This window comes from Macaca nemestrina, chromosome 15 (assembly GCF_043159975.1).
Source record: "Macaca nemestrina isolate mMacNem1 chromosome 15, mMacNem.hap1, whole genome shotgun sequence".
NCBI classification, from domain to species: domain Eukaryota; kingdom Metazoa; phylum Chordata; class Mammalia; order Primates; family Cercopithecidae; genus Macaca; species Macaca nemestrina.
Genome location: NC_092139.1, coordinates 92,239,204 through 92,255,386, shown reverse-complemented (window position 1 = coordinate 92,255,386; position 16,183 = coordinate 92,239,204). Strand labels below are relative to the sequence as shown.

The window sequence follows — 16,183 nt, the reverse complement described above, 5'->3', positions numbered from 1 at the left end:
GAGGATAAAACCTCATCGAGAATGGAATGGCTTGTGGATATATTTATCTTTTAAATTGGGAAAGCGAATCATAGGTAACAAAAGCAAAAACCACCATGGGGGGCTACATCCAACTGGAAAGCTTCTGTACAGAAAGAAAACAGTGAACCAAATGAAAACCAATCCTACGAATGGGGAAAAAGTTTGGGGGAAGCATGTATCTCCTAAGGGATTGTTATAAAAAATATGCAATACCTTCACAATGCTCAACAGCAATAACAACAAGAAGATCATCAACCCCAAACTGGGCAGGGCCCAGCACAGACATTTCTGCACAGGGGACACAACACTGAGCAGCATGGACAGAACCAGGTCCTCAGCATCGCCATCACCAGGGACAACTCCCCGTCAGGCTCGCACCTGGGTATTCCTCCCTCCCGGTCAGGTGGTCGTGCCCAGAGGGACAGAAGAGGACACAGGCTTCCCTGAAGGCCAGGGGTGGGGGATGAAAGAGTCCCAGACACGATGGCGGGAAGGCAAATTTAAAAATTCATCAAATCCTGGAGGCCGCTGGGATCTTTTCTCCTCTGTCTGAAGCCTGGACAGGAGGCACCAAACACCCAGGCCTGGTCCCAACTCCCACCTGGGCCGGGCTTCCCCTTCCTCCTGGGGCTTTCCTCTCTCCCCATCTATACGGGACAGGTTCCCTCAGAAAAAGTCCTCGAACCCTAAAAATACCACAGTCTGCTATACTTGCCACCCTCAAAAGCCCTCAGAAACAAAACCCATGGTAAGACAAATACCAGAATACCAGAAGAGAAAGACAAGAACTATTGAGAAGATGAGAAGAGAGGGAACGTTTCAGAAAACAAGCTTTTGTACTCACCACGTAGAAAAAATGCCCGGGAGAAGCTGAGTAGCACGCAGCCCCCGCCTAAGCAGTCAGGGCCACAGACAGGAGCTGTTTCCTCCCCAGGACGAGTCTCCAAGTCATCCCCACGCCGCTGTGGTGCCTCCTCAAGCAGGTCCTGAAGGAACCAGAGACTCTCTCCTTCTACTCAATATGGACGCCAGGCCACGCACAACACGCAGCGTCTGTGGTGAGAACACGCATGCGCACCACGTGGGGCAGAAAAGGCTGCTTCTGCGCCCCCTGCCAGTCACAGTGCACAGTGCAGGATGATCAGCCTCTTGGTCTGCATCACCCCAGGCCAGTCTACGTAGGGTAGAAGGGTGGGTTGTGGGACACCAGGGAGCAGGAACTCCCCAAGCCATGCATGTGAACCTCCTGCTGTGAAGACCCTTTTTTTTTTTTTCTTTTTTTGGACAGGGTCTCACTCTGTCGCCCAGGATGAAGTGCAGTGGTGCAATCACAGTTCACTGCAGCCTCAACCTCCCAAGTGATTCTTTCATCTCAGCCTTCCAAGTACCTCCGAATCTGGTTGCTCCATGTTGCGTGCATATGTATTCAGAATAAGTAAGTCTTCTTGTTGGAATGTACCCTTTATAACTGTGTAATGGCCTTCATTATCCTACTTAATTTTGATTGTTTTAAAGTCTATTTAATTTTAGAATAGCAACTCCTAGCCGGGCACGGCGGCTCATGCCTATAATCTCAGCACTTTGGGAAGCCAAGGTAGGTGGATCACCTGAGGTGAGGAGTTCAAGAGCAGCCTGGCCAACATGGTGAAGCCCCGTCGCTACTAAAAATACAAAAATTAGCTGGGCATGGTGGGACACACCTGTCATCTCAGCTACTCAGGAGGCTGTGCCAGGAGAACCGCTTGAACCCGGGGGGTGGATGTCACAGTAAGCCAAGATCATGCCACTGTACTGCAGCCTTGGCGACAAAACAAGACTCCGTTTCAAAAAAGGAAAAAAAGGAAAAAAAGAAAAAAAAATAGCAACTCCTGAGCCAGATATAATGGCTTATGCCGATAATCCCAACACTCTGGGTGGCCGCAGCAGGTGGATCATTTGAGCTCATGAGTTTCAGACCAGTATGGGCAAACTGGTAAAAATGCATCTCTACCAAAGAGTAGGAAACTTAGCCTGGTGTGGAGGTGTGCACCTATAGTCCCAGCTACTGGAGCGGCTGAGGTGGGAGGATTACTTGAACCTAAGTGGTTGAGGCTGTAGTGAGTCATAATTATAACACTGTACTCCAACCTGGGCAACAGAGTGAGACACTGTCTCAATAAAAGAAAAAAAAAAGAGAATACCAAGTCTTATCTTTTTTTTCTTTTTGGTTTGCATGGCAGATACTTCTCCAACCCTTTACTTGGAGCCTGTGGATGTTGTCACATGTAAGATGACACTTGAATACGGTTGAGTCTTGTCTTTATATCCAGCATATCCCTGATTAAATATTTAAATGTACGACCTCAAACCATAAGAGCTCTACGAAGAAGAAAACCTAGGAAATACTGTTCAGAACATCAGCCTTGGGGAAGAATTCATGACGAGGTCCTCAAAATCAATTGCAATGAAACCAACTGTGACCTAATTAAACTAAAGAGGTTCCACACAGGAAAAGAAACTCAACAGAGTCAACAGCCAACCTACAGATGGGAAAAAATATTCACAAACTGCATCTGACAATGGTCTAATATCCAGAATCTACAAGGAACTTTCAACAAATCCAGAAGCAAAAAGCAAACAACCCTGTGAAAAAGTGGGCAAAAGATGTGAACAGGATTTCTCAAAAGAACACATACAGTCACCCAGCCAACATAGGAAAAAATGCTTAACATCACTAATCATCAGAGTAATGAACATTGAAACCACCATGAGATACCATCTCACACCAGTCAGAATGGCTATCACCAAAGTAAACAAATAACAGATGCTGGCAAGGCTGTAGAGACAGGAGAACACTTGTACCCTATTGGTGTGATTGTAAATTTGTTCAGCCATGATGGAAAGCAGTTTGAAGATTTTTCATAGAACTTAGAAAAGAACTACCATTCGACCCAGCCATCCCATGACTAGGTATATCTGCAAAGGAAGTTACATCATTCCAAAAGAAAAGACACTTGCACCTGTATGTTCATCACGTGAAGGGACAAGCGCTGAAAATCCACCTATTATGTCGTACCTGCATGCTACGGATCATTCATACCCCAAACCTTAGCATCGTACAATATCCCCACGTAACAAACCTGCACATGTACCCCATGAATCTAAAGTGAAAGCTTTTAAAAATCTCATAGGATTCATCAGAGGAATTATCAAGTTGAGTCCATCCATGCCCCATTCAAAATCCATACCACATTCAAAGTAGAATGAAAGAAGGATGCTGAAGGTTCTCACCACAAAGGAATAAACAATGGGAAAAGGTAACAGAAACACTAAATACCCTGATTTCATCATTCCACAATGTATGCGTGGACCATAAGGCCCCACTCTACCCTCTCATTGTATTGTTCGTTTAGTACGCAACACATTTATTGAAAGAACTATAAATACATGATGCTAATATTCACGTGGGACCATAAAGGGCCCTGAGTTTCGTCCTCAGCAATCCTGAAACATCCAGACTACACTGGATATATCACACGCCCCAATTTCAAATTTCATGGAAAAGCAAGGGACCCACTTCCACACAGAGTAGAGGAATGCAAGAGAAGACCAGGAAGTAAAACCACACACTGAAAACTATCTGATCTAACACAGAATCCACAAAAGTAAGCAAAGAGAAAAGGACACCCTATTCAATCAACAGTGCTGAAGTAAGCGGCTAGCCACGTGCAGAAGAGTAACACTGGGCTCCTACCTCTCACCAGACACAAAGAGGAGCTCAAGATGAATGAAAGATTTCAATATAAAAGCTCAAGCTGTTAAAATCTTACAAGAATATTTGTGAAATATCTTTATCCACGTAGGCTTTGGCAAAGCATTTAGATGGTGAAGTCCTGAAGAGCAACGGCAACAAAAACAAAAACTGACAAGGCACACCTAGTATCTCAAAGAGGTGCTGCACAGCAAGACAGACTACGCAGAGTAAACAGACAGCGCACAGAATGGGAGAACACGTTCCCAAACTGTGCATCTGACCAATGTCCAACATGCAGAATCTACAAGGCCCTTCAACAAGTCAACCACGGGAATAAACAGAAAAAGAATATCCCATTAATAAATGGGCAAGGGACGTGAACACACACTTCTCAAAAGTCGATGTGCAAGCAACCAACAAATAGGAAAACATGCTCAAACTCATTCATTGTCAGAGAGCTGCCAATCAAAAGCATGATGAGATGCCATCCCACGCAGGTCACAGTGGTGAGGACCACGCAGGCAAAGAACACACGCTGGCGAGGCAGCCGAGGAAAAGAAACGTTGGTACGCTTTCAGGGTGGGGGATGAAAACTAGTACAGACACCATTGAAAGCAGATCGGGGATTTCTCAAAGAGCTGCAAACAGAACTACCATCTCACCCAGTAAGCCCACTCCTGTGCATCTACCCAAAGGAAAATCAATTCTTCTATCCAAAAGACACAGGCACTCGTATGTTCATGGCCATATTATTCACAATGTCAAAGACACGGAATCAACCTAGCCATCAACAGTGGATGAGAGGCCGGCACAGTGGCTCAGACCTGTAATTCTAGCACTTTGGGAAGCCGAGGCAGGTGCATGGCTTCAGTGCAGAATTCGAGACCAGCCTGGGCAAAATGCTGAAATCCCATCTCTACAACAATACAAAAATTAGCTGGATGTGGTGGCGGGCACCTGTAGTCCTATCTAATCCAGAGGCTGAGGTGGGAGGATCACCTGAGACCAGAAGATGGAAACTGCAGGCCACTGTCATAAGTGAACTAAGGCCCAAATAGAAAACCAAAAGCCACATGTTCTCATTCATAAGCGGAAGCTAAACTTTGCATGCACTCAAACATAGAGAAGAGAACAACAGACACCTGGAATGACCACCAGACAAATTAAAAAAAAAAAAAGGAGAGGGAGCGTGTGCTGAGGACCCAATAGTTGGCCCTCTGCTCACGGTGTTATGGGGTTTTTGGGACCCAAGACAGCGTCATGCAATCAACAGATATAACTAACTTGATTATGCACGCTTTAAACTATAATAATAAGAACAAAAAGCGTGAAAAAAAAAAATCCAAGGTAACACTGGGCACTGTGGCTCATGCCTGTAATCCCAGAACTTTGGGAGACCAAGGTGGGCAGATCACAAGGTCAGGAGTTCAAGAGCACCCTGGCCAATAGAAACGCCGTCTCTATTAAAAATACAAAAACTAGCCTGGTGTGGTGGCATGCGCTTGTGGTTCGAGCTACTTGGGAGGCAGAGGCAAGAGAATCACTTGAACCTGGGAGGCAGAGGTCGCAGTGAGCCGCGATCATGCCACTGCACTCCAGCCTTGGCAAGAGAGCAAGACTCCGCCAAAAAAAAGAAAAAAATAAAGATAAAAGAAAAATCCAAGGTTAGAAGTAAAGGAAACAATAAGTGAAAAAACAACCCGTAGTTATCCAAACAATCCATGACTGTCACAAATATGGAACGAGGACCTAATGGACAGAATGAGGTAGCCAAATGCTCAACCCAACATGATATGTACGCAACACATTTTTCATTTTCTTTTTTTTTTTGAGATGGAGTCTCGTTCTGTTGCCGAGGTTGGAGTGCAGTGGCGCAATCTCAGCTCACTGCAAGCTCCGCCTCCCGGGTTCATTCCAGTCTCCTGCCTCAGTCTCCCGAGTAGCTGGGACTACAGTCGCCCATCACCACATCCGACTAATTTTTTTGTATTTTTAGTAGAGATGGGGTTTCACCGCGTTAGCCAGGATAGTCTCCATCTCCTGACCTTGTGATCTGCCTGCCTCGGCCTCCCAAAGTGCTGGGATTACAGGCGTGAACCACTGTGCCCAGCCTGACTGAGCATATTTGTTAAAAGAACATAATGGGGAAGAGAGCGTCTGTTTAATAAATTGTTCTAAAAACTAAATATTCCTATGCAAAATAATGAAACAGAACTACTATTATGCAAAATATATAATAATGCACTCAATATTAATTAAAGACATGTAATACAAAACTTGAAACCATCTTCTATAAGACCCAGGGTGTGGGTATACGTACGACAGGCTGGATCTACACTCACAGTTTACAAAACAACAAAGATAAAAACGGGAAAACCCTTATTAACACAGAGTGGTATGCTCATGCTTTTCTTCATCAGTCACCAACATCACAGACAAAAAAAAATCATACACATTTGCGACTACATCAAATTCTATGTCTTATGGTCAAGGAAGAAAACAATAAATAAAATTTTTAAAATCCAAAACAATGATAAGAAAGTATGGGGAAACATGCAGCTGACGAGGGGTTCTTTCAAAAAAGTGTAAGCAACTGGCCGGGCGTGGTGGCTCATGCCTGTAATCCCAGCACATTGGGAGGCCGAGGCAGGCAGATCACCTGAGATCAGGAGTTCAAAACCAGCCTAGCCAACATGCTGAAACCCTGTCTCTAAAAAAAAATAAGCTGGGTGTGGTGGTGCACGCCTATAATCCCAGCTACTTGGGAGGCTGAGGCAGGACAATCACCTGAACCCAGGAGGTGGAGGTGGCAGTGAGCCAAGACTACACGACTGTACTCCATCCTGGGCAACGGAGCAAGACTCCGTCTCAAAAACAAACAAAAAAACCCAAAAAGCGTAAGCAACGAACACTACCTAAACAGACAAAAAAAGGAAACAAAACAAAATGAAAGAGAAACTACTGACCTAACCAACATTAGGAGAGGAACCTAAATAAACTTTCCAGCAAAGAACACATAAAATAATAAGTTTACACACAGTTGGTTAAAATAATCACAAAATGATGTAAACCGGAACAACTCAAATACCATGCCACTCTAAGTAGAACGAATTTTACAAGAAATTTAATACGTGAAAGACAAACAGCGGTGTGGATTTCCAGAGTGGGGAAGTTTCATCCACAGTTGATAGGAATGTAAGTTAGTATACATGTCATAAAAACCAGTTGGATATTCCCCGAAAAATTAAAAACACAACCATCATTTTATCTATCACTTTCAGGCTAACCACTCTCATGCTAAAATACATCAGAAACCACCAAAGACCTTGAATATGCAAAGCAATCCTAGAAAATACAAACTCCATTGCAGGCCTCACGTTCCCTGATATCAAATTGCTTTTAAGAGCTATCCTTATTTAAACAATGTGGTAGGGGCATGAAAACGGAAACATGCACCCAGCTTTGGACATAATTAGGCAGCCAAAAACTAAACATAAATGAGTATGCAGTCAACACATTTTTCAAAAGAACACCTAAAAGACAAAACGCTTGGAAACGGCCAGTCTATTCAATTAGTAATTCTAAATAAACTGGCAATCCACATAAAAATGAATGAAGTAGGACATTACTTTGTAAAATACACAAAAATTACCTCAAAGGAAATAAAAGACCTCAACCCAAGTCCTGAAAGCATAAAACTCCCAAAGGATGACACAGCCTGAGCTTAAGTTTAGGCAAACCCAAATGAATCTCTGTTCACAGGATGTAAAACCAAACAAGAATTAGGAAAAAAAAAATTGAAGAAAAGTGCTCACTTCCAATAACATGAGTTGAAAGTTACTGTATTTTTTTTTCTGGACCTTAGCTAACAAATATAATCACTGCAAACTTGGAAAAGAAAAAAAAAAAAAACACATATACACACACACACATACCCCTAAAGAAATACCGCATAGTAACGAAAACAATGCACCAACCAAAAATGAGAAGACATTCTTCTGACAGAAAGGACATGATGAGAAATCCTGTATCTGAAAGGGGTTGTTAACTGACATGCAGCAGAAACCAACACTACTAAGGAGCTAAACACAAAAACTCAAGTACCCCAGTCAAAACTGGGCTTAGACCCTGAAGGGACATTTCTGAAAAGAAGATATGAAATCCACTAACAGGTAAAAAATTTGGTTCTCAACATCACTAGTCATCTCAAAACTGTAAATAAAAATCACACTCAGATACCAACTTACTCTAACTAGAATAAATATCACCAAAAAAGTGACCACCATTTCATCTACAAATTCCAATAGTGAGTATATGCATAGCAAAAATGAAATCAGTATATCGAAGCAATAGCTGCCTTCCCAGGTTTAGGGAAGCACTACTCACAGTAGCCAAGGTATGAAAATCAACCAAATCAACCTAACCTGTTCATCAATTAATAGAGCAATGAAGGAACTTCAGCACACAGACACAATGAAATATGCCCCATCCCTAAAAATTCATGGCCTGATGTCATTTGCAGCAACCCAGAAGATCCTGGAAGACATTAAGTTAAATGAAATCAGCTAGGCAGAGAGAGACAAACACTGTTATCTCATTTCAGCCATGTGGAAATGAATCTAATCGAAGGTGAAGGTACAATAGTGGTTATCGGAGGCAGTGGGGAGGAGAGGGAATGGGCAGTCACTGGTAACAGGTGCAGAGCTGCGGTTCAGGGCAGGAGTGAATTCTGCTGATGCGCTCCACAGCAGGGTGGCTGGTGGTACCAATATGGCAGCCTCTGTTTTAATATAGCCAGAAAGAAGCACACTGAAGGTTCACAACACATAGAAATCAAAACTAGACACGGGAACAGACGCGATAAACACCCGGATTCCATCATTCCTCAGTGTATACAAGAAAAGATCCCACCGTGCCCCCTAATCTTGGACATGTATTACAAAACAAATTTTAAAACTGGAAATAAGCAATACAAAAATACACACAGAACCATCAAAGTCCCTGAAGATCCAAAGCAGTTCCCAGAAATATAAATACGGCTGGAGGCCTCGCTCTAACCAATGTCAAATTACGTTGAAAAGCTATAGTTATCTAAACAATACGGGAGAGTCAGAAAAATAGAACCATCTGCTGATGGACACAATTAGGCAGCCAAGAAACGAACCTGAATGTATAAGTCAACACATTTCTCAAAAGAACCCCTAAAACACAAAATGGAAAATGGCTAGTCAATTCAGCAAATGATTTTGAGAAAACTGGAAATCCACATACAATAGAATGAAATAAATTCTTTGTGTTCCACGCCACACAAAAATCCCATTCAAAATTTTTTCAAAATCCAAACAGGACATTTATAAGTATAAAACTTCCACGAGAAAACTTACGGTGAGCATTACTTTTTGGAAACCTGAACCTACATGCATGTGCAAACAGAAAAGATGCAAATAGAAAAGAAGATGAAAGAAACACAGAAGGAAAACACTCACTGCCACAGGAATGAATCCCAAATTAATTTTTCTCTTGATTGGATAAAAAATCATTTCCAACAAAAGGAAAAGTAAACGCGTCAGAACACAAAAAACTGAAGAGCTTCTTCACGGGAATTTTTAAAAATGAAGCAAAACAGCAGGCCTCCTATAAACTGGGAGAAAATGATAAGTAATCACATATCTGAGGGAGGTTCATATATTTACCAGAAACAAAGACTACTAACGAAAACACACACACACACACACACACACACACACACAGAGCAGCCAAAATTGGGCAAACAAACTTAATGGTCACTTTCGGTAAGGACAGATGAAACTAACGGGTAAAAGAGTGGGTTTCTCCACATCACTGTCCCCTAAAATACCTCAAATAACACTGGAGCCCTACCTGTCACCACACAAAAATTAACTCAAGATGAAAGAAAGAGTTCAATGGAAGATCTCAAACTACAAAAATCCTACAAGAAAACCTGGAAAATAATCTTCTCCACATGGGCTTTCCCAAAACATTTATTTGGCTCAGCCTCCAAAAGCAATTCAAGAAGCAGCGAAATGCACAAGTTAGGTCTAATGATCCAGAGCTGGGGCACAGAAAAGAAACTGCCAACAGAGTAGACACACAGCCACATGACGGGAGACAATGCTCCCACGCTATGCATCTGAACAACTGCTAACAGCCAAAATCTACAACAAGAACCTTAAGTAAAGTAAGACACACACAAAAAAATCCAGTTTTAAAAATGAGATCCTGTCCCCCAAAAAAAAAAAAAGACAGGTGGAAAAAACCCCACCACAGAACAAACCCAAATAATGTAAATGGAAGAGAACACAAATGAAAACGGAAAATAATGAAAGAGCTCTTCCTGCTGAGGGACGGTGGCAGGGAAGTGGCCAGGGGGCACGAGGCTGGATATATCAAGCTGGCTGCCCCAGACATGACTCCCTGTGACCCTGGATTCCTCTCCCCTGACCTGAGTCTCTAGAAGTCGCAAGCACCTTCCCCCAGGACCCTCAAACTTGCTGGGCTCACATCAAGCACCTGGCCTGGGTCTTCCCTGCCCAAATCAACCCTCACCTGCCAATGTCTCTTCCTAAGGGAGCCTCCGCCAGCCCCCCTCCCAAGCTCATGGAGCTCAGCTCTGGGGATTACAGCAGCCCACAGTGGCCCCGGGGCTGTCTCTGTGGGACTGTTGGATGCCACTCACCACTGAGCTCAGACAGCAGGAGAGCAGAAGCTGGGACAGGGCCTTCCCAGCAACAGAGAGCCAGGGGAGGGTGCCCTGGATGATGTGGTCTCCACAGCTCCTCCAGAGGGGGATGCCCTTGCCAGTGTGGGCAATGGGCCTGCTCTGTCCAACGGCCCTGCCAACCCTGGTGGGACATGGAGCCTGGAGTTCTTGGCTGAGTAGATGCGTAAGAGGATGAGGGGTGCTCTTCCCAGCCTGTGTGGCAGGCACCAGGGCTGAGGGCAGTACTGTCCAGTCTGCCTCTATCCCTCAGCCAGGTGAGGGAGGAGCAGAGAGAAACCCCCAGATTCTTCAGATCCCGCCTGCTTGGCCTTTGGAGCAGGCTAGAGGTGGGACCTGGGGCCTCATCCTCCAAGCGCTGACTGCAGACCGACTCTGCCATATCATGGCAGCATCCTCTCTCTTCTCTCAGCACGGTCACTCCTTCGCCAACAGCATTGGCAGGGCCTTGTCCTGGCGCAGAGCTCACTCAGGTCCATCTCCTGCAGCCTCTCTCATGGTTGCCAGATGTGGTCCCCATCCTGGCCCTTGAGAGGGTCCACTGCGCAGTTGAGTGCAGGCTCCGGGCCCAAGGAATGGAATTCAGAGGAAACGGTTTGTGGACACAGGGTCTTGAGAGAGGTTGGGCTGTCCCTGCCTGGGGACTGCATCGTGGAAGGCCTCAACTGGGTGAGAAGGGACCCAGAGATGCACCTGCCTTCTTCCTCAGCTTGCAGCTCTCCAAGTCCCATCTGTGCTTAGCCCACAAGAAGCAGAGGTGCAGACAGGCCCAAGTTCAGGTGGCTACAGGTCAGTAGGTGCCAGGGAGTTCAGCTGGGAGGCTGGGACAGTGACAGCCAAGGATGGGCAGTGGCTAGGACAGGAGCCTGGAACCTGGGCGGCCTCTCGACATCTCCATCCCTCCTCGTCCTCATTTTGGAGGACAGAGGTGCTAAGGTAGGAAGAAGGTACTGAGGCCCCAAAAGGAAAGTAAGGTGCAGAGGCCAGGCTTGGGTGACAGGAAGTGGCAACTGTCTCAGCTCTTCTGGAAACATGGCAACTGGTTTCCCAGTCCTAAAGTGAGGGATGCTGGCCTCATGCCTTCTCAGGCCAGGACCCTGCAGTGAGTGTGTGTGGCCAGATTCAGACGGCATGTGGCCTCTGCTGGCACTGTCTGGGGACAACAGAAAAGAGTACTGGAGAGTGGACATGGGAAGATTCTGTTTAATTCAAGAAAAGGGAACTTTCACAAGCGCCCTTGCTGCCCTCCCAGGCCTGCCAGGCCGGCTCACAGCTCCAGGTGGGCACCCCAAGCATCTCAAAGCCACAGAACAGCCACAGCAATGTCCCCTGGGAAGCAGCACCACCTGCCACTTGCTTTGGCTGTGACCTGCATCTCGGGCCTGCTCTCTGTGCATCTTGGATGGAAAACAGTTGGGAAAGAGGCCACGCTCTCCTCCCGGCAGTGTGGCCCAGTGGGAACTGCATTAGCCAGGCACTCTCCGGCTGCCCGACCTGCTCAGGAAGAGCAGGGCCCACACGCCCGATCAAAGGCCTCTCCCCAACCCCTCTTCTCCCTTGGAGACCAGGACCCCAGAGTCACTCTCTGGACATCTGGCCAATAACCCTGTGGACCCCAGAGCTTCTTTCAGACAGTGCGGCGGCGCCTGTCGATCTCCACGCCTTCTCTGCTGCTTCCCTGCTTGACTTCAGCCTCACAGCACATGGGGTGTGACCGGCATGAAGGGCAGGAAAAGGTCACCCCCTGCCTGAAGGTGAGGAGGAGGTCCCTAGGCAGGTGCGTGTCTGCAGCACGGAGAGACCAGTGCTCACCAGGCCTGCTGCTCAGCATACTCAGGGGTCTGGGGGATGGGTTCATGGAGTCGGTTTGTGGAACAAATGGGGCCTTCTCGTGGCGGGGGATGGGGAGCCACCCTGGGCCTGGCCTTTGGTCTGGTGGAGATAAACACCTCAGACTGTGCAGTACCTGGCCCTCAGTCTGTCAGAGAGGAATACCTCAGGCTGTGCAGCAGCTTCAGCGTCATCCAACACCACACTGCCCTGGCAACACCTGCCCACAGTGGCTTGGAGAAGATGTCCGTGTCAGCCCCTGGGCTATGGGCCAGCGTCTGCCTGAGACAGGACTCCTGGGAGGGGCTGGCCATACGTCCCTTCTAAGTTGCTCTCAGCTCCCTAATGTGCCATTGGGTGCTCTCAGGAGAAATGTTTCCAGGACAGGTTCTTCTACACAAAAGGGGTTACCTCCTGGGCCTGGAGTGACAACATAGACAAGGAGGCTTTTGGACACCAAGGCAGGGTCACTGTGCACACATCTCACCAATGAAAATCCTCATTAGAAAATGCATCAGCTTTCCCTGGGGACTCAACTGTCTCTAGGGAGGGCCTCATCTCTATCTTCCACTCCCCTCTCCACATGATACAAGAAATAGAAGCAACAGCATAAAAAAATGAAGAGGAAGAAGAAAATGATAAGAAAAAAACCAAACTGGAAAAAAGAGAACAGGCAAGGGAATCAAGAAGCCTATTACACATTTTGTCCCCTCCCCAATACATGAAATTTTAAAAAGTCTGACTATCCCAACAAAAAACAAGCAAAAAGATACACAAATAGTCACACCCAAGCTTTTTTTTTTTTTTTTTTTTTTTTTTTTGAGACGGAGTCTCGCTCTGTCGCCCAGGCTGGAGTGCAGTGGCGCGATCTCGGCTCACTGCAAGCTCCGCCTCCCGGGTTCACGCCATTCTCCTGCCTCAGCCTCCCGAGTAGCTGGGACTACAGGCGCCCACAACCGCGCCCGGCTAATTTTTTGTATTTTTAGTAGAGACGGGGTTTCACCGTGGTCTCGATCTCCTGACCTTGTGATCCGCCCGCCTCGGCCTCCCAAAGTGCTGGGATTACAGGCGTGAGCCACCGCGCCCGGCTTCACCCAAGCTTTAATAAAGACACAATGGTGCCACTCACGCCTGGCTCAGGTCCCAGCAGGAGGAGGGCACCCCCCGGATTCTGCAGGAGAAGCGGGAAGGACTCCTCCTTCCCCTGGCTGCGCCTGCACAGCTGCCACAGAGGCCCACTGTACAGCACTCACAGCTTCCTCCCCAGGCCAGGCCAGGAAGGCCAGTCCTGCAGGCCTCCTAGCTGCCTTCCCAGCCCCCCGACTTGCTGCTACTGCTGCCACCACGAGCGCCGATATCAACAGAGCCACTGCTGCTGATGCCCTCAACGCACTGGCCCATCCTACAAGGTTATTACCTGGCCACTGCCACAGCCTTGCTCTTGCCCTGGCGGCAGCCAGCCACCCTTCTACTGTTCCCTCAGCTCCATCTGCAGTCTCCATCGCGGCTACCAAACACAGCGAGGCGCTGTGGTGCTACAAGGCCCAGCCTCCAGCGTGTGACAAGCAGCTACTCCTCCTGGCATGGAGCAACTGGGCAGGCAAAGCCAGAAAAGCCTATAACAGGATGCAGAGTGGTAGCGTTAGAGCCTCACCTTCTCATGCAGGCCACTGGGTTGCAGGAGCCAGTTTCAGCCAAGGAACTCACATGAATCCTCTCAAGTCCAGCCTCTCCTTTTGGCCCATATTGGCCAGGAACTGGGGCCTGGCGTGGGGACTGGAGACACCACAGTGCCCGGGCTTCCCACTCCACAGGAACCACTGGGCCCACCCTAGCTGCGCTTCACGGAAAGCAGGAGCAGCAGACACTCAACCCCAGTCAGCCCTCCCCACCCAAGTGCTGCTTCCCCTTCCTCATCCCTCCACTCACAGGGCCCTGTCGCCCTGTGGTGTCTGTTACTGTGTGCCTGGGGGTCCCAGGTGGTCTGCGGAACACATACACTGTGCCCCAGCCACACATAGCCGTCTAGAGTCTGGAGTTGGGGAGAGAAAGACCACTCTTCTGACCATCGCTGTCACTGCCACCTCCGCCACCTGCCAACAGAGTGGCAGTGGAGACCCTAATGGTGCCCCTAACCCGCCGCCGGCAGTGTAGCCTCTGGATATCACCCCCAACACCCCGCTCCCCAATGCCAGCACTGTAGCACCTATTGGCAATTGCAACCCGCCTGTCTCGGACAATGCAGCACCCGATGGTACCCGCAACCCGCCCCCTGCTGAGCACAGTATAGTCCGGGATATTGCCCCCAACCAGATCCCTGGCGCGGACGGTGACGCCCCGATATGGCACCCAAAACACCTCCCACTGCGGGCAGTGCAACCCCGGATAGTGCCCGAAGCTGCTCCCCACCAGGAGCAGCAGCCCGGGACAGTGCCCCCAACCCACTCCCTTTCTGAGGCAGTGCACGTACGATAGCACCCCAAACTCTCTCCCCACCTCAGGCACTGCAGCCACAGATAATGTACCCAACCCACCCCCCTGGCTCAGGCAGTGTACCCCCGATAGGGCACCCAACCCGCCCCCGTCACAGCCAATGCGGCCCCAGACAGCATACCCACCTGCTCCCTGTCATAGCACCCAACCTATCCCCCCAGCCACGGGCAGTGTATCTGGCCTTCAATACTGCCCCCAACCAGCACCCTCCCCCCCACTCCACGGGCAGTCCGCCCCAACAGCATTCCCAACAAACCCCGTTACCTCTGCCTCACTCTAGCCCCCAAACAGCACCCTCAACATCCCTCTCCCTGCCACCAACAGTGACCCCAACCCGTCCCCCACCACCAGCATTGCAGCCCCAGACAGTGTCCCCAACACACTCCGAGCTATGGGCAGTGCAGCCCTCGATAGTTAGCGCCCCCATCCAGTTCCCAGATGCAGGCAACGATGCCCTGGATATCATACCCCCTGCCCACTGCAGGCAGCGAAGCACCCAATAGCGCCCCCAACCGGGCACCTCACCTCTGGCAGTGTTGCACCCCATGGCGCACCCAACTCATCCCCCACCAGAGCATTGCAGCACTCCTTAGTTCCCCAACTCGCCCCCACCCGGCCATGGGCAGTATATCCCCAAATAGCTCCCCCAAACCTACCCACTGCGGCAGTACTGCCACAACCCACCCCCAGCCACGTGCAGCGCAACCCCGGATAGCGCCCCCAACCCACTCCCCTCCGTAGGCAGTGGATGCCCCAGATAGCACACCCAACCAGCCCCCCAACACGGGCAGTAACGCCCTGGATAGGACCCCCACCCCCACCCCACGGGGTCCCTGGAACCCTAGACCCTGTCCCCGACTCCTGGGGAAATTCTTGCCACTTTGGGGCACCCCCGTTTGCAGAGACACGCCCCCTGGAGGGAAGCCAGGGACTCCACGAACCCCCCACCCCCAGCTCGGGTTCAGGAGCTGCGGGGCAGGCACTGACCTCCGTCATGGGAACCCAGCCTCTTCTTCGGCCTCGCCAGTTTTTCTCCGCAGCCTGCCTCAACCTCTCCCTGGAACCCTGGGCGCCTGACCCCGTTCCCCGGGAACTTCCTGACGCTTTGAGGTGCCCCCGGAGGGAGGGACACACACCCTGGATGGGAGCCAGGGACTTCAAGACCCCTCCGGGTCGGGTGCGGGGGCTGCAGGGAAGAAATTTGATTTCCGTCCAGGGACCCCAACCTCTTCTTCGACCTCGCTGCTTTTCTTCCACGACCCGCCCCAACCTCCCCCTGCAACCCTGGACGCCTGTCTCTGTCCCCCGAGGGACTTCTTGTCACTTTGGGGTGCCCCCTGGAGGAGAGACACGCACCCTGAGTGAGA

At 49.0% G+C, this 16,183-nt stretch overlaps 1 protein-coding gene across 11 annotated transcripts in view; it reads right to left on the bottom strand.

Annotated features, from left to right (window-relative positions):
• The window catches only part of LOC139358698 (uncharacterized), a 148,603-nt gene extending 146,367 nt beyond the window's left edge, over positions 1-2,236 (bottom strand). For 6 of the 11 annotated variants that reach the window (XR_011613989.1, XR_011613987.1, XR_011613994.1 and 3 more), the window contains exon 1: positions 866-2,236. The gene's annotated coding sequence lies outside the window, so the exon portion shown is untranslated. The remainder of the gene's footprint in view (positions 1-865) is intronic. The other 5 variants (XR_011613988.1, XR_011613986.1, XR_011613993.1 and 2 more) reach the window with 1 other exon arrangement.
• Between the last annotated feature and the right edge of the window lie 13,947 nt (positions 2,237-16,183).